General features: G+C 32.4%; 1 protein-coding gene across 4 annotated transcripts in view; it reads left to right on the top strand.

The window, feature by feature from the left end:
* The window catches only part of LOC108905446 (brain tumor protein), a 214,609-nt gene that overhangs the window by 180,283 nt on the left and 14,297 nt on the right, over nt 1-20,029 (top strand). Inside the window, exon 1 of one of the 4 annotated variants that reach the window (XM_018708312.1) lies at nt 11,943-11,965. The exons of the other annotated variants lie outside the window; for them this stretch is intronic. The gene's annotated coding sequence lies outside the window, so the exon portion shown is untranslated. Of the gene's footprint in view, nt 1-11,942; nt 11,966-20,029 lie in introns of those variants that run through there. 4 annotated transcript variants of the gene reach the window in all.

Below are 20,029 nucleotides of genomic sequence, written 5' to 3'. Positions count from 1 at the left end.
CTTCATGGTCAATTACCGCGTCTTTATGGTTGAGGAATTGAAATGGTGACGAACAAACGTCCGTAGAAAAATACACGCAAGGAGTTGCATTTCTGGTACCCCTGAATTATACAGTCTAGGTACGAAGTTAAGTGATGCTAATTGTATATGTGCCAGCACCCTTAAATACTTCACACACCACTACACACACCGTGGTCTCATGGGAGATGTTGATGGGCAACAAAAAAACGGGAGACGTGAGAACGTAGCGTTTTGTTTGTTTGTTTGTTTGTTTTTTTTGAAATATGGTCAAAATATATTTAAGTGTTATTTAATTTACTCGACTTCAAAAATACTTCTTCACAAAAGCCCTAAATTATTTATATGTACTTCCTAATCTGTTATTCTGTGCTAGAATTTTAATAAAATGAATTCATTTTTGAAAATTAGTTTTCTTAAGGAGGTATATCTGGTTTACTCAAATGCACAGATGTACTTGAAATTTATATAGCGTATTACCCAGTGCTCCCTCTGTGCGTCATATTTTTTTGAATTTTTTGTTTTTGAATCTAGATTTTGAGATGTTGAAAGTTGTTCATAGGTTTATATGGCGAAGATGGACGGTGCGGCTCTTTTTTTGCCCATAACTGAGAAAAAGATGTAGAAATTGTGAAACAAAACTTTTCCATAGATAGTACACAGTATTATCTTATTTTTGATGTAAAACTAATGTAAGTTTTGAACATAGTACAGCTGTATTAATTAGAAACAGAAACCAATAATTGCATTTCTGTCTGACTTGAGGATTAATGTGGCAACGTCGCAATCAGCTGACAGCAAGGAGGGAATACATTTGAAAGACTTGATAAAAACGAAATTGATTTCAAACATATACATTTTTCCTAAATCCCATGTACATTGTTATCAACAATAAATTATCCACAACAGATGATTTTTTGTAATGTTTTTAAAAAACTAGATTAATTAAAAAAGACTAGGAAGCTGTGATATATTTATTGGAATAAAAAATACAGTTGATAAATCCTTTTAATATATTTAATGGTTTATAAAAACATCGTAATCATTACCCAGCAATATTTAGGGTTACATAAAGTTTTCTTTACTTGATTAATATAATTAGTAATACTTGAGATAAAAGCATTTGTACGGAATAACAAAGGAACATAAATATTTCTCAGCAAACTTTATATCTAAAAAATTAGTTATAGTTGCAAAACTTTTGTAACATTACTAAAATAGAGATGAAAAACACGAACAGTGAGTAATAATGTAATTTCTATCACAGAACCTTCAAAATTGCATCCAACATTTTCTTTGACTTGGACGAGAGATGGGCGCGAGTGTCATTTCATTTCTTTAGAACTAAATTAACATAATTCTCGTTGTTTTACCAGTTCACATGATTTACGGATTTTAAATAAAGGATACAAATCTTCGCGAGGATAATACGATATATTTGCTATATATAATAATTATATTGTACATAGTTTACACACAATACATTTTTGAACGCGTACGCATCTTTACCCGAATTTGACGCGCAATATCTCCGATGTCCGAGGTCTGTAGGTTCGCAGTGTGTACAACTGCTAGTCAATTATTAGCGCTGTTGCCACATCTACATAGTCTTTATGCGTTCATTAAATATAATTTAAAACTACTTAAATATGATATTTTTATGTTGTTAATTAGTCAATATGCATGATATGTGCATATGAGTAGATTTCTTTGCTATATAGATAATGTTTATCGCAAATAATTTCAATAGAATTTAATTTTTTCAAATTGGCAGCAGGCTTTAGTCCCATAAGAAAAGCATAGGACCCCTGCGCTCCTCACTTCCTTCGGACCCCGATATACCTCCTTAAATATCCTAGAAAAATACAACCTGGCAACACTGTACTCTTTCACGCTGTGGCGTCATTGTAAACTTGTCGTAAATAGGGATTTTGTTGTAAATAAATCTATTATGTGTGTCTATTAAAAAGGTATGTGGTTGCCGATGTTTAATCCACTACAATATAAAACAAACTTCCAAGGGTGTGTAGCAGCTCGAGCATATGGCTGTTAAAGCCGTTTCATGCACTCGGCCAGGTAGAAAGAAGATGGCGCAGACGTGTCCTCCAACTCGCATAAAAGTTAAGTAGGATGGAAATAACGGGGAATTTTCCTCGACTTTTAAAAGATTTATTAAAATGCCCCGGCTTTATATGCAATATGCGCGGATAGTGCTTGTTTAAAATTCATTTTCCGAACTGCACCAAAACTTCCTGTATAACTTTTTTATTGACTTTCCAGGAATGTATTAACCCAGCTAAATTTGAAATTTTAATGGAGGCGCATGATGTACATACCGTACAAAATTTACTTTCGAGGGAAAAACACAAATTTCTCGCCAAAGCAAAAGTTACCACAATGTCTTGGAAATGTTGATCTAATAAATTGTTTTGTACGTATACGTTTTGTCATCAACGTACACGTTTACATATACAGGGTGGTTTCTTACAGCTTACAGGACGTCGGAAGTACCAAGTAAACGAAGAAAAAATAAAAACTGAATATTTGATAGAAAACAAAGAACCAAATGTACGCATAACACATATACTAGGAGGTTTGCACTATGTATTTTATTTTTGCTCTCACTGTGCTGGGTGCTAAAAGAGGATCGACCAATAAATTTTTGTACACCCATTAATACTTACAAGAAATTCCAGAAAACTGTTAGACGAAGTTGTAAATTGCCATGAAATTCGTAAGAAACAAAATTTATTTAATTAAAACCGCCCCTTCCGTAGATCGGGAACCAACTGCGTTGAAAAGATTTTGATTACAGCAGTTCTCAAAATGTGAATGACAAGGACTTTTAAAAAATCCATAAATATTTGTAATCGTGAAAAATAACTTTCGTTGAACTCATTGAAGATACACCCCGTATTTAACGATTCTAATCTTAGTGTTGAAAATTCAAATCGTAGTAATAGATACTCAGAATCTGCATTAAAACTGGGATCATCGAGAAATTCATTAAAAGCTGCATTTGGACTATAAGAGCAGTTTAAATAATTGCTTTTCGAGAACTATTTAATAGCCGTTCCTGATTCTGAATTCATTGTTTGGATTAAAGTAACAGTAGATAATTTAATTCAGGGTTATATTGCTCTTATTAATTTCCATATTGGAAATTGAAGTTTTTATAGCAAATAATAAAGGAAGTTGTGAGGTATAAGGACTTTTTATAACATTGCTATAACTTGGTATAATAATTATCATCCTAACATCTAGCAGATTGATAGGACATTTAATTTTTATAGAAGACAACGCGAGACAGTTAAAATAACGTGTTTTAGGAGGAAAACGAGGCCGGCTCAAATCTGCTTGTACTTATCTTGTAGCTTCAGTTCGCGGTTAATGTATGCGTCGCATAGTACGCGGGTAGTGACTGATGTCAGTGTGAGGGATAGTACGAAGGCTTTAAGGATAAGGACAAGGCAGGTATTAATTTAAAGTAAATAAAAAACAACTTCCTTACAACAAAACATACTAAGACTAAATTTAACGTAATTTATTATAGTATCAAATACCTACATAGGTGGCTAATAATGAAACTATCTCACAATATTGTTTTATCTCTTGAAACACCTTTTTCAAGACGCAACGATGTAAACTACTAAATTAAAATCACTAGCCAAAAAATTTCTGAATTAAGAAACGAAGAAAAATTGAAAAATATTTTTAATTATGCGGAAAATATTATTGGACTACCAAGTAAACGGGGCAAAAGTTGCGACGAATTAGAAATATTTTCGAAATATATTTCCCCTTAATTAAGTATCTACTCGTTTTGGGAATTTACATGATTTAATTTTTTTTGTTTTAAATATACAAACAAATTTCTCGAAAAGTCGTTTGAATGTTTATTACAAATGTATCCAACCGTTTTTGAAATAGATAGGTTGAAAAACGAACTTAATATTTTGTCCAAAGATGAACAATTTTGTAATTTAGCTGTTCAAAAAACAAATAGGTATTATACAAGGAATTTAAAATGGTATTTTCAGAAACATACAAATTGTTTTACCCAGTTTTAACAATTCCTGCAAAACTGTCTCGGTAGAAAAGAAACTTTTTGTGTCTTAAGCGCATTACGACTTAGAAATACGATGACACAAGAGTGCTTAAACAACTTATCAGCGATGAGAATAATCCTGTTTTATAAAATCATTCACTATGTTTTTAAAATATTTTGTTAAAAGTGGAGGCAAACGAAAAGCTGGCGGCGTTGTTTTATAAGTAAATAGATAAGTTGTCTGAAAATTTGTTTCTATATTTTTTCAAATTTTTTAATGTTCATGAACCAAATAGGAACAATTTTGTTAATTATTAGGTGAATATATCACTTTGTTTTTTTTATTACTTAATTTTGTTGTAAGTACAATTTTTAAAGTTCTGATATTATTATTAATAATATAATTTTTTTTTAATTTACGGTTATAGTAGGGCTATTGGCGAAGATCTCCATAACAAAAAATAACGTGGAAAATTGCTATTATTTGAGAATGGATATTTCAGAGATTATTCCTTTAGCATAATTAAATATTTGATATCACACAGTGATATTATATAACTTCACTTGAAGAGAATTTTAAGATCTGCATAATAGTTTAATAGAGAGGCTAAATGTATTATTTGTTCAACATATTACAACTCTCAATTGCAGTTGCAATCGCTTTGTCAGTTTTGAGCACAACCCATTGAAAAAACACAACAGTAACGAAATAACTAAATAACTAATGATAAGTACTATTCATAACTATTTGGCAGGTAAAAAGAAATTTATCGTACCACAAATTCCACAAATATTTGTTGTACTTCTAAAAGGAATTACTGACAGTGTTTGCCACTTCGAAAAATATTAAATATCCTCACCGTCTTCTACCTGTCCAGAGGATTTTACTTAAACAAGCAAGTGCCTGTCGGAACAGAGAAACCGCATTCAGGTAGAATATTCTAAGAAAGATTACCTAGTTTTGATAGCTACAGGTCAGAGGCACAATTTTTATCCGGCTAGAGAATATAATGCCTTATGTTAGAAAACGTCACGTTCAACCTCTGTGGGTTTGGATGACAAATAGGTTATACATTTTTTAAACGTGTCCACAATAAAAATGCTAAGACTATCTGTGAAATGAGATCGCTTGTTCGTAGAAAATGCCTTGAGCCGGCGGCGGCGGGCGGCTCTGCATATTGCTGTTTTATTTATTCCCAACTTTAGAAAACAAATCAATAAATGGAGAAATACAGAAAGAGGCAATTATTAAACTAACCCAATTACATACAGAGTGTTACAAAACGAACTGTTCTAGCTCTAGCTAGGAATTTATTAATTTTTGGTATACATAAAATAATTTTTTGGGCCACCTGGTCAAGTTTCCCGTTTCTGTATGCATCGACAGTAAAATAATTGTAGCTGTTAAATTGTCAGTTGCAAAAAATTTGTATCGACTTCTGTTAACGATTTTTTTTTTATTTTCAGGTACGTACCAGGTTATCTGCGGACATACCTACATTCACTAAGGTAAAAAATTTAATTACAAGTTTAATGTCTTGGAATTCAATGCGCATTGAAAGAGGAAAGAGGAGTAATCAAATAATTGATCTACATGGTATAGAGATTACAGATAACAGGAAATATATACGCTAATAGTTATATTTAGTGTGATTCTAAACCACACGCATAGTAAGTAATTACAAGGAATTACTGTGTTGCATTATTTGGCCTCCGGATAGACCGTTTCTTTGCTTATTACAAGAATTATTACAAGGGCAATTTCGAAAGCTATCAGAGTTTCCAAATCATTAATAATATGTACTTATTTAAAAAAGAAATTCATAACTTCAAGCGGTGTTACTATCCTAGAGCAAAATACACGCATCAAACTTTTAAATCAAACATAAACACTTAATACTCGAATTATAATTATATTAGCAACTATTAAATAAATTTTAAAACATTTAATAATCCTCAAGGTCTCCAAAATATAATTTAATTTATGCACAAATATTGTACTATACTTACTTTGAATATTAAATTATATAGAAAATATCATGAAAATTCTTAAAAGGTAATTTAATTCCAGAAAGTAGCTTTCCTTTAGGACATTAGAAACCCTCATACGTTGTCATTTCAGTGTATTAGATTAAAATATGGCAAATTGAAGAGAAATGCCAATAATAACGTGATATTTAAACCAGAACTCTTGCTGAATTCCTTTTTTTTTCATTTCCTTTTCGAAATAGAGAAAAACGCAAAAATAGTAGGCGACAATTAGTTATATCAATTACCACCTACTAAAAATTCCAAAAACAGTAGATCTACCCTTTATTAATGATGTATAGTTATTAGATTTTGGTCAATAAATTATCTAATAAATTAAGAGGTGTTAATAATGATTTATAACATTAGTTTAACAAATGAATGCACTGCTTCTATTAGAGCTTTGTGATAATAATTAGGGTTATCCCTAAATGTGAAATATTAATATCCTCTAAAGGGTTACACACACGACAAGGTTTAACTGTACAAATTGCAACGTGTATACGAACGGCATGAACTAAATGAAGTAACTATTTTATTAATTTATTATTATTATTATTGTTGAATAATAACTTAGGTATTTATGTGAGTGGTTTCCTTACCATGTACGCCAATTTGGATATTGCGAAATTTTGGCTTGTTATTAAAAAAATTCCTACAAAATTAATCGGTCGTTATCTTAGTCACCCAAATCTTGACTAGGTGACATTAATTCTGTAATTACTGCTATTTAACTCCGCGAAAGTGCTTTCTATGTGGCATTTCCTCAAATCCGTTGAGTAACCGATATTTCTACTAATCCGGAATGACTGTCCTAATCCGTTATTTGAATTGCGTCAAAACACAATTTGGGGTTCAGTTCTTAGACTTTTATAATATTTGATTTGTTTTAGCCTAGTTAACGCTCATTTGAAAAATTTATGTATTTTTAGGTTTTTTGTTAAAATGGAACCTCTCTCAATTATTACATCCTTGTCTGCTCCCATTTTAAACAGTTCCTTTACCGTAAACAAAGAAAAAATTAAACAAAAAACATTAATTTGTATTGTCTTCCCTTGTTCAAACGCTGTTACTGTAACAGGTATTTCAAAGTTCGCCCACGCATTTTTTAAAGCACATTTCAGGCCCACGTAAAAGCACAATCCTTAAAACAGAAGATTATTTTTTAACTTTACCTGAGTGGAGAATCAAAAGTTAAATGATTATTCGGTATGAGTACTACTACTTACTTTTAATCATTTATGAATGCTCTTGTAGGTATAGGAATAAAATAATACACGTTATTAAGAAAGAAGGATAAAAAGGGTTGCTATCAGGGTGTTTTATTTGTACGATTTTTTAATTTTTGAATTTGACCAATATTGTATCTTTGTGCAAAGATACTGCTATCTATACATATCTCAAGAGTAATTGATTAAATATTTGAACCTTGAGGAGCATTAAGTTGAAAAAAATTAAATGGATAGATAGTTCTCATAGTGAACGAGATATAGAATAACTGAAAATATAAAAATATTAAGCCTTCGTATTTTCAACACGTTTTAATAATCGCAACTAGTTTCGTGACATTAATTTTGTCGCATCTCAAAAAAAAAGTCTAATAGGTTAAGGCCTGGCGACCTAGGCGTCCATAGAACAGGTCCGACTGGACCCAGCTATCGAACCGATCGTTTTATCGAAATAAATGTCTTCATTTGCCATTTTTGGATACTTTTTAAAAAACAGTTTTTACAGCAAATCATGGACAATTAATACACTACAGCTGTATCTAAATGGTAGGGAGTTTGAGTCATTAAATTTATGCAATATTCAAAATAATTATTAACGGTTTTATTTGGATCATAACTTACTTTTTGTGCTAATGACTTAAACTCAAGTTTATTTTAAAAAATTTTTTAAATACTTAAAAAAATGTTCTGTGCATTTTTCTTGAAAAATAGAATTTTTTTCAGTTATTTTGTAAATGCTTCCAGTGTAGTGTCTAGCGGACATGAAATTATCTTCAACCAGTCGTATAAATGAAAAAAAAAAAAACTGAATCTTTTTCTTTTTCTATAAGCTTCATTTTCTTCGTGATGTTTTTTTTCATAGAATGTCCAATTATTCAAGAAAAACTACCGAAAAACGTCTTTTTTAATGAAAAATGTACATTTTCAGTCGTCAATAAATATTGACTTACCGAAAAAGGTTAAGATACTTTTTGCTTAAAATTGATTGCTTTATCGATTCCTTATTTTCAATATTTTATTTTTCACCCCCTAGAAGGGGTGGCTTACTCCCCACTAAGTATATTATAACTTTTGTTTCTTGAGCTATTTACTACTTACAGTCTCTTTTAGATACAAGTTTCTGTATTTTTTATTTGTACATCTTGTCCTATAATTCGAAACGTCTATCATGGCAGTATATTTTAAACCAATTGAATAAAATCTATTTTACTAATTAGTTCGTGTAAGACGAAGAACGCAAGAAAAAACGGTTATTCTGGGGCTAACAGTGGGGAATAGGTGGCCCCCATTCATCTCTGAGCACTAAGGCCACTAGAGTAAATTCAGGTATATTGTTTCTTCCGTCTAATCTGGTTTTTCCACTTTAAGCTCGTTGCTAATTAAAAAGGGCCGTAATCGGATCCGGACCCGACCCAGGCCCTAGCCACCCGAAGTAAAACCCGATAGAGAAAAAGAAAGCTGGAATTCGGATACATAAGCCTCTCTCCTGTCCAAGGACGGCGATAGTTAAATTAACTTTTACTTCGGAATTTGTTACTTGACATTGGAAGCACGTTAGGACGGGGAAGGCAAGGAATTTAAGCAGTTTTTTTTTATTTCTGGAACTTGGGAGAGTGTCGCAAAAATTTATACTTTGGTAACTTTTTTACTGTTTTATATTCGGTTCAGGTTGTTCGGAGAAGTAAACGCCGAAATTGTAATTAATCTTATAATAGGAACGTTCGGCAGTGAATGTACAGGGTGTCCCAAAGTTCTCGTCTCGGGCCCATAATGACAAACGAAAAACGACAGTAAAATCTGTTTAGATGACGTGACTAGGGACTCGCTAAGGACCGCTTTGCACTTGAAAAACATTTTTTCGAAATTCAGAAAATAAAAAAATGACATCAACTTTTTTCCCCATGAATATCCCATTTTTTATGATAACTAAAATTATCTATTTTTTATGAACATTTTTTGTACAGAAAATTTTTCTCTATCTCTTCTCCTTAAAGAGTTACAATAACAAGCATTATACAAAAATGTATTCTATTGTATTGGAACTAGTCATGACTTAATCAACATTACTGTGAAAAACAATCGCTGTAACTCCTGTCACAAATTTGTTTACATATTAGTTACCATGTTCTTTAATTTCTTTAAAAAAAAATAGAACGATACACATAATGACGGTTAAATAGGATAACCAAATATAGAAAATATTTTAATTGTAATTAAATATAACAATAACTAATAACAAAACAAAACAAAATGTAAAATTATGATTATTACTTTAAAAAATTTTCGATATGCATGCCTCCTACTTCTAAGCATTTATTCAATCTTTTCCTAACTTCCCTTGTAGCTTTAAAGAACGTTTCTCTTGAAAGATTTTCACAAATATATCGAATCTTTTGCTTTAAATGCTCCAAACTCGTGGGTGTCTTATATACTTGATTTTTTAATGTTCCCCATAGAAAATAGTCTAGAGGCGGTAAGTCTGGAGACTTTGAAGCCCATTCTACAGGCCCATTAATTCCAATTCATTTAGTTCCGAAATTATTTTTTAAATACACTAATGGAAAAAATTAAGGGATCAAAAAAAAAATCTAAATATTCGGCGATTTTTCAAATGGCTGTATCTTTGATAAAAATGGTCGTATTGGAGTAAAAAAAAGCAATTTGAAGCTTGACGTTTCTAATTTTTGGATCTTGCAAAAAAAAATTTTTCAAGTAACACGTATCGCGCAATCTTAATGAATATCATGAAAAAAATTTTTCGAAATTTTTTTCGATCTTATTTTTGGTGTACGGACTTTGAAAAAAAAATTCCAACTTAACCTTATGGATTAGATAGGTTGTTCATTTAGCTTCAATTTCTTTTTTTTTTTGGTCTCGATACGACAATTTCTCGCTGAGCTATCGGACTTTGAATGAAAATGGATAATTTTCTCTTTGTTCATCGATATCTCAGAAACCAATGGTTGCACAGAAAATCGACGGTGTGTTTCAGAAACTTGAGTGAATTCTCTACAAGGTCCTGGCACGGTTTATTAGAAAAAAAAAATTTATCCTTAACGACTGAAAAATCGTAAAAAATAGGACTTTTAGGGGTCTTCTAGAAAATCACGTGCCACATTGAGAATATTGGGAAAATGACTAATGTTAAGTGTGCCTTTTACAGGTCATTGTACCCCTAAAAGCCCTACAGAGTTTCAATTCGATCCATCAAGCCGTTTTTTTGTTTCATTCGATTGAATTTTTAAAAAAATTAAAGGATCACGATTTTTTGCTTTTAAATAAAAAACATTTTTTTCCTGATTTTTTTTACAATGTTATTGCAGAAAGCGTTTGAAATTATGAAAGAAATTTTTTTTTCCATTAGTGTAGTTTGTAACTCTTTTAGCTTTATGTGGAGGAGCACCATCGTGGTGCAACCACATATTCAACCTGAGCTGCAGGGGCACATGTTCAAGCATGGAAATTCCTTTCCCTTGATGAAAATTTCGTTAGCACGCAAAATTCGTTGTAATATTTTTGGGTTTTCGTTTGTCTGTTATGGGTTCAAGACGCGAACTTTTGGACACCCTGTACAGGATGATCTGTAATTCCCTTTCTACTGAAATATACTTCTTTGAAATTAAAATATTTTAACAAGATGAAATAATAATGTGTATTATATGAAAGGTCCCGGATAATCAGAATATGCAATCAGAGGGACCGATTTCTTAAAAAAATTAAAATATCTCAGTCTGAAACAAAACAATACAAAGAAAAGTGATAGACTCTTACCAGAAATCATTAGCACGCGAAATTTTCATTTATTGCCTTAAAGCGAGATGAAAATCGCACTCTACAAGTAAAATTGTAATTATCACAGAGTGTAATAAAACTGAATAATAATGACGGTAAAGTGATAAATGAAGCCTTATTGTAAACGATTCCCTGAATGTTAAGTATTACAAGTTAAATCTGCATAAATCCAACATTTGTATGCTTTAATTTCTCGAAACATTACAAAGTTAAGCTTTCTGTTACCAAGAGTATTACAAAGATATCCTGGAATTTATTTTCTTTGGTGAGTATTTCATCAATTTTTCGGAAAAAGGTAAAACTATAAATGAATTTATTTACCTGTTACGCCTGCACAGAGCAAACAAAGGTACCGAACATTTATTTCACCATAAAATGGCCAGACTGGCTGTTAAAGTATTTTTTCTTTTAAGGGTGTAATTAGAACACAATTCGATAGCGATATGTTCTAGCTACCAACTTGAAAACTATTTCCAGCGATTTCTTTTGGTTGAATTATTAGTCAAAATTTTTTTGCCGAAGTTCTAGGGCCTAATATCGTACCTCGCCGACCTTAGGGACACCCTATATAATTCTTATATAGGTTTAAAATCAATACTGCCATGTATAAAAATATTAAATGCCCAGTAAAAGTAATATATTTTCTGTGAAAATAATACGTTTAATATAGAATTAAATCGTACTTGATTAAATGTCATGTCAAAGGCAGCGGCAATTTTGAATACAACGCATGTGTTGCTATGTAAAATGAAAATGTCTATTTACGATTTTCTTGAACGGCTAAGATTAAATAACATTTCTTTTCTTCTAGGTCAGCACAACAATATATAAAGCGTCAATTGAAAAGAATGTAAGTGTTGCTATTAGAACGATTAAACAAAAATCAATAATTGCACTTAAGTTCGTTCGAATTAAATCACACTTAATTTAATAGGTCGTCGCTATTAAAACGAAAACGCACGTCTCTAAATGAGTGTTGTTCCTTATAACATTGTAATAATAAACTACTAATAGCTAATAGCTTTTCCTGTGTTGTCACAAAATGACGTATCTCAGTCTTACAATGTAATCTAGAATATTAATATTACATTTTGCGCGTATCTCGAGTATTAATAGGCGAGCGGTTCACCCCTAAAAAGATGGTTCTAAATTAAGGTAACCGACTAAATTTTTAAAACAAAAACCTACAGCATGAAACTTGTTTTATTTTATAAAGTGTATTTTTCTGATAATTTACATATTTTTTTATATATTTCGGCGTGGTCAGTTAATATTTATAAACAAAAAAGTTGTAAAAAAAAATTACTCGCCGAATGGTTTTTTATTGTAAAATGGATCAGAATAAACACATTTTGTTCTTTGACAAAAATTCGAAAAATGCTTCGTTTCAGAGATATTTACAGTTTAATGCGAAAAAAGTGACGAAATCGACAAACTTTCGGAATTTTCTCTCAAAAACTACTGTACAGCGTTTAATTCTAAAAAAAGCATAATAATCGGCAGGTCTTCTACTTTAAGATACATTTTTTTGATATAGGTCAATTATTTTATTGAAAGTCTAAAGCGAGTAAATATCTCGGAAACAGCATTTTCCGAATTTTTGTAAACGAAAAAAAAGTGCTTATTTTGGTCCATTTTATAATTAAAAACCATTCGGCTTTTACAACTTTTTTGTTTATCAGTACCTATAAATTGACTGACCACGCCGAAAAATATTTAAAAAATATGTAAATTATCAGAGAAATACACTATAAAATAAAACATTTCATGCTTCAGGTTTTTGTTTTAAAAATTTAGTCGGTTCATGCCTTTTTTTTTAGAGGTAACCGCTCGCCTATAAAGAACGATGTCACTATAAGTAGGATCGTATTCGATGCAAAGCAGAGCAAAAAGTTGTCGGTCTTTTATCAAAGGAAAATCGTGTCATCATTTTTAGGAGGCGTAAGATAAATCATTTCAAATTTAAAATGAAATTCAATGTAAAATCTGAAATTCCGCTGCATACCCACTGTGTTCTGGTAGTAGCTGTAGTTGCCCAGGTGCATCGAGTGTACGAACTGGTCGGTTATACGTCAAATACTAACCTGGCGAGCTTTGCCGTCAATTAGAGAGCGCTTCCAAAAAACAAGTAAACAACAGTGGTGCGTACAGAGTAGTGCTGGCAAAAACCGGTTAATTGTCTAAAAAAAAATCTGGAAGTCAAATTTGTTTACGAAGAAATCGATCTCTAAAAAAAAAAGGTCAATTACAATCGGGCAAATCGATGTCTAAAAAAAAAGGAAGTAGATCATCGAATAATCGGTTAATTGAATAATCGGATATTTAAAGATTCGAATAACCGAATAACCGGTTTTCGGATATTTGAAGAATCGAATAACCGGTTTTCGGATTTCATAAAAATCCGAATTATCCGAAACCGGTTAACCGACTATCAAAAAAACCGGTTTCAGTTGCCAGCACTAGTACCGAGGTAAAATGTAGTACATACGTGGAATTTAGGAAACAAATTGGATTTATAATAAATTACATTTAAAATAAATAGTTTATGAGAATAAAGGAATTTTTGTAGGAACAAGGGTGCCAGACCTGAACTGATCCCCTCGTCCCTTCATAATGTATAAAGAAATTATTCAATTTGTAAAACCCTTAAAAGCGTACTTCATTGGTTCCCTTGACAGACAATGATTTATTACTTTGCATCGAATATGATCCTACTATACAAAGCTTTATTTTAAAAGCGACCAAAAAAATGTGAAAAACTTAAAATTCCGTTATTTTAATCTTCACTTGCCTTGTTTCCATGGATATCACGATGTTTATCACCACTAAATATAAAAAATCTAAAAACCATAGTACTACGCAATGTAAAATTTCCTCAACAAATCCCGTTGTTTATTTTGAAAAACCGCGGGTGGGTTAGTAAAATTCCCCAGCGGCGGTAACTCGGGCAATTCAAATTTTAAATTAAGTGCGCGTTGAAATGTTTACTTACGATAGGTTTCTCATTCAATGTGGTCCTGGAATCTCTCCAACTATTCGCGATAAAATTCTTTATATAAAAGTGGTCCTGGATCCAGACTGAGAACTTCCCGCTGATTTTATGCGGAGCAAAATAAACCGTAGCGTGTTGCCGACCTAGATGTTAATTTGAAATTTAATTAATTGAGGATGGAATCTATGCTATCTACTACAAACACGAGTTTGTTGGCGTGCACACACACACAAAAATTTGGTGTGAAATTACACGCTAACTGTACACTTTTCTATAGTTCACACAAAATGTAAATGTACATAAAAATAACCTCGTTTTTAGTTTCCCCTGCAATCGATACATGACATGTAAAAAAAAACAGGGAAACTAACGAGCGTTCAAATAAAAACGTGGTCAAGTTGGTTCTGAAAATTTGGACGTAGGGCGTAGCGTATAGCAAATGAACTTAAACGTCATCTGTCAAAGCGCTATATCGCCGCTATCAATTTGAATATTTTCGTTTTAAAAAGCGTTTAAAATGGAGTTTTCTCAAGAACAAAAAGTGTTTATCATAGAGTCCTACTTTAGAAATGGACGCAAGATTGATGGAATATGGAAGTATTCTATTGAGGAATGTTTCATAGAATTTCAAAATCAATTTCCCGGCGTTGTTGAGTACAAAATTTTTCAAAGTGCAGTTCAGCGTTGTGTTAATGTTTTTCGTGAAACGGGCAGTGTAACAAGAAAAGAAGGAAGCGGCCGACCTAAAAAGCGGACTGAAGAATTAAAAGAAAATGTCCAACAAATAATGGAAAATGCGCCAAGAACTTCTGTACGTGTTTTATCACAAATGGTGGGAGTATCAGTCGGTACCTGCCACACAGTGTTAAAAAAAGAATTGCGTTTGTTCTCCTTTAATTGTTTGTTATTGTTATCACGATTATTCTTTAAAATAAAGTTATATTATTAACGTTATTGAAACTGACAGCTGCTATACAGCTCGTTGAGAAATGAGGTTAAGTTGGTCGCTATAAGCTACTCCCTACGTCCAATGTGTCAGAGCCAACTTCGACCACGTTTTGATTTGAACGCTCGTTACATTGTATTTTTTATTAGAAAACAACGAATATACAGTGTGTCCCAAAATGATAGAACTAAATTCATATTTACAAACATAAACATATCAATTAGTAAATAGAAATTGTGACTTTTCAGCAATATTTTCAATTTTTTGTGTTTGACAGACCTATAACATTACCGACATTTTTTTAATAGAACGCTATTATATTTTATAGTATAAATAGATATCCCTTCTAGAGACGAATTCAGGGATATAATGTTATTTTTTATGTCGTACTGACGACTATTTCAAACAATCATAGTCTCTTCTGTACTTTAAAAAGCGTACCTACTCTTTATTAATCTTTTTCTACTTACCTTAAAGAAAATTGAATAATTTCAAATATTTCGAATTTTCACCACCAAGAACGGCGGTGACAGCATTTTTAACATTAAGGCGATGTTTCGCATTGTATTAGCTATGTCCTGTCTAAATTTTGTTCGTACAACTCTCTTGGTTTCGACAATGCAATACTGTTTTCAACCTTATCTCTTACATTGTATGGGGAAACAATCACGCATCTGTATATTCCACGAAGGAATTATTGCAGTCAATAACAAATATCGGTTTTTAACCATATAAGTACCAGCGAAGTCATTCTAATTTCCAGTTCCTACGCGAATACAACACATATACGCTTCATTATGTGGTTTTAAAATTGCTTCCAAACACCCGTACTTTAGAAGTTGAAATGTGTAATTATGTGCACGTTTCGCTAAACCTTCTTGTACATAGAAAGTAGCTCGGAGAACGTACTCTTGCACATGCAATAATTTTTCGCAGTACACAGTCAGTGTGTCCCGTTTTACATTTCTCACCTGGATGTCGCTAAAACTAGAATGAGATACCTAAGTTATTCGTAAAATATTGTATATTTGCGAACTAAAGAATTTTGACGATGACAGAACCAAATGTAAAAATGTGTATAAATGATAGCGTCATATATACACTATGCCAGTATAGTTGTTACGATGTCAATTGGAACCTGTAAATCTTAAAGCACAGGACCGTATGCACTTCTCCTGAGATTTCCTCTTACGCTTGGACCATGATGTGTCTCGTAATTTATAGTCGAATAGCAATTCGGCGAGTCCGGTATTGGTAAACTAATCCGCCTGATGTAGAATTGACGGCGGCGCGCTGGTCATCAATGCAAACCTGTATTGGTCAACTAGGTCGTAAATATTTTTTTTGTATGGTACACGGGTTCACTTAGCTTTGCCGCTTTGCCAGTGCCGTGCAGAGCATTGCTTGACGGGGTATTTTGTTGGTATGGTACGTATTATTATTTATTGGTTGATATTATTATTTGTTCATATGGTAACCAGTAAAGGGTAAGTTATTAAAATAAATGTTATATGCAATTATCTAGTAGTTTAGCGTGGCTCTCTGGAGACTCTTTGAAACGGAGGATAACGAAATAACTCGGGAAATTCCCCAAATAGTGGAACCGGTTTTTGTCGAAAGTATCGAAGCAAAGATTTACACGTAAAAAGTCAACGTATTATATTAAATATATAATATGAATGTTTGAAAATTGAAAAAAGACCAATTTATCGCGTAATTAAAGAAATATTGATCACGGTACAAAGAGGAAACGGAAAAAATACAAAATTAAAGAAAATTGACTATTTTACCAGATGTAATGCGGCGCACAATTTAAAATGTGTATAAAGAAAATAAAGTTCCTACTTTAAACATAATTCGAGATAAATTAAGCGATTATCCTGATTATAATTATAAATCTTTAGATATTTTACGACATGCTTTATTACAATGCTATTTTAAACATAAAAAACTTGACAATCGTATGGTAATTATATGGTAATATAGATCGGAATATAGTATATGTAGACGAGACAGGGCTAATTTTTTCTGGATGTCTATGGATTCCGTAGAGTTTTTGAATTAAATGTTTTTATGCGGTTCCAATTGATATCGTAACAACTATACATCTTCCGACATTTTTACTACTTACCACAATAATGCGAAGAAACATTTTTGGAACCGCTGACTCCATCGATAGCTTGACTGGCTCTGTTTACAAATGTTTACACAAATCGCTGTACGTAAAGATGTGCAGTTTTCTCCAGCGGCTGTATGTGTTACCGCTATGTTTGTTAGTCTATCGTCATTGAATTGTTGGACCATTTTAGTATATTTGTAACACACACACACACATTCCAAACAAACTGTTTTTTTTACAAGGAAACGATAAAAATAAGAATATTTGTTCTTAAATTCACATAGTTTCAAACAAATTCCAGATACAACTAAACGATTTGACTGAAACAGTATTTACTGAAAACGGATGTGTTTGTTTTCCACGCAGCACTTCAGTAAAAAACTTTTTTCGAGCGCCCCCGGGGCCTACCTATTTCCACTTTAATTTCGGCCGGTTCCGCTGCAGTAATTTGCTAATATAAATGAACCTCAAAACGGCCCCTCTCCCGCGGGATCATAAAACGGCCCTTGAGCCTTCGGCTCGATTGTTTTATCTACCGACTGTAATGGCGATTTTTATTCATTTATGAGGCTTTTCTCTAAATTGGACGGTGAAAAGGTTGCGGATAGGTCGTTGCCTCAGTTCTGGGTAATAAAATAACGTTAAGTATATAAAAAAATAAATAGTTTTGATTTATTTGAATTTCATGTGTTAATTTTGAACAACGAACACCCTGTAGGAGTTTGGCAGGCAAATTAAGGGACGTTCTGTATAGTTTCTAGAATGATTGTTATACACTAACGATATACAAAGTGTCCTATTTAAGAGGAAGCTCCCATAACTCTGGTAATGTCAAAAATCCAAATGTCAAATAAAAGTTGCACTGAATCATTTTTTTCTCGTTTTAAAATTATTTTCAATTACACAGGATGACCCATTTATTTTGGGTGTTAACAATTTTTTAACTGAAACGTCTTATACTCGTTACGTTTTTAGTTTAAGGCCTTTGATAAGCATATTTAAAAACCTAGTATGACTGTGAAAATGATGCCTGAAATCAACTGAAATAGACTGTACGTATTGGTCCAAAAAAATCTATTAGTAAAATTATATATGTATGGTCCTTCCGATCTCAATTGAGACCAAAGAGCTTGGCAGTATATACCGGGTTCGGTTGCTAGGCAGCAACTTGGCATTGAAATATTTGAAAAACTTGTTCTCATATTTATTTAGCCATACTCATATACAGGCAGTTGCGGTCCGTGGGTTTGAATACAGGGGGGGCGCATTCTGAAAAGAGGACGTACTTCATAAGAGCTGCGGGGGTGTGGGGGGCGGCAGCGGGCAAACGGCGCACATACACAGCCGCACCGCGACCGGCCATAAATTTCAGTTGATAAATTGCCTAGCAGTGCAGTGCAGCAATAAAAAAATGTTAATGTTTTTTGATATGTCATAACCATTTACCATCAATATAATAAAATTGTTTGAGGGCATAAATAATTAAAGTATTATTATTTGACGCCTATGAAACTCAATAAATTTTATTGCTAGGCGTTTTTATACACGTTCAACTGACTTCGAAAAGACTATATCTATTAATATATTTTAATAGGTACCTATTTTCCAATTAATATACAAACCTGACGGATGTGTAAAGCCATATTCTCTTTCTATAGGTACGCTTAATAATAATGCCAGATTCCAAGAAAAATATTAAATATTTCGATATATCGTCCAGATATATAAACAGGTGTATTTATAACTAGCTGTGTTTAGGTTATTGAATGCCAAAATCTGAGTTATATTATAAACACACGTAATGGATCTTTATTCTAAAATTAGAGTACGTCTAGTTTATTTCTTTTCCACATATTTTATATCCTGTCGATATGGGTATGTATTTTTGCGACATGGTCTTAGATTGAACATTTAGTATATGAAGCAAAATTATAATTATTATAGTTAACTGGAGAAAATTACTTCATTTGATGGGTTTTATAGGAGGATTTTTTGAATTTATTTCAATAATCTTTATACCTACCTGTAATTATACAAATTTTCAATCGAAGTAACAAGTATAACAAATAAAGGTACTTATAGTTTTTAAGTACCAAAATGTCTACCTTTTTAAAACGAAGACCGACATACTGACATTTTTTTATAAAAAAGCAGCTACCTAGACTGAACTTGTGTATCTGTTAAAATAAGCGAGCTTTAACGCATGTAATTATAAATTCGTTACCCTCCCTCTTCAAAAATATACTTACCAACTAAATTGTGAAATTCACTGTTTATCCATTAAATGAGAAATATTTCGAAAAAAAAATCCACTTATTTTATCTGTCACAAGGTCGCTTATGTAACGAGCGTTCAAATAAAAACGTGGTCGAAGTTGGCTCTGACACATTGGACGTAGGGCGTAGCTTATAGCGACCAACTTAACCTCATTTCTCAACGAGCTGTATAGCAGCTGTCAGTTTCAATAACAAAGCGGCGATACAGCGCTTTGACAGATGACGTTTAAGTTCATTTGCTATACGCTACGCCCTACGTCCAAATTTTCAGAACCAACTTGACCACGTTTTTATTTGAACGCTCGTTATATGGCATTAGTCTGACATTCGAAACATAAACGTAGGCTGAATATTATTATCGTAACAAACGAGGGAAGCGCTTTTATCCGTCAGTCTTTCTCAGCACCTAGGTACTCGAACTGCTCAATAACAAAGAAACCGAAAGGCAGGCTGTGTGTGTAAGGTACACATGATCAAAACAGCATTCCAGAGACGCTTTGGTAGTGAATACGTTAACGATACGCAGGGAATACATTCTTTATGAGGACTGCGGAGAGTCGGAGGCGTAGTTCCGTTACAGG

This window comes from Anoplophora glabripennis, unplaced genomic scaffold, assembly GCF_000390285.2.
Source record: "Anoplophora glabripennis isolate ALB-LARVAE unplaced genomic scaffold, Agla_2.0 scaffold42, whole genome shotgun sequence".
Taxonomy (NCBI): Eukaryota; Metazoa; Arthropoda; class Insecta; order Coleoptera; family Cerambycidae; genus Anoplophora; species Anoplophora glabripennis.
This window is presented reverse-complemented; position numbering and strand designations above follow the sequence as displayed.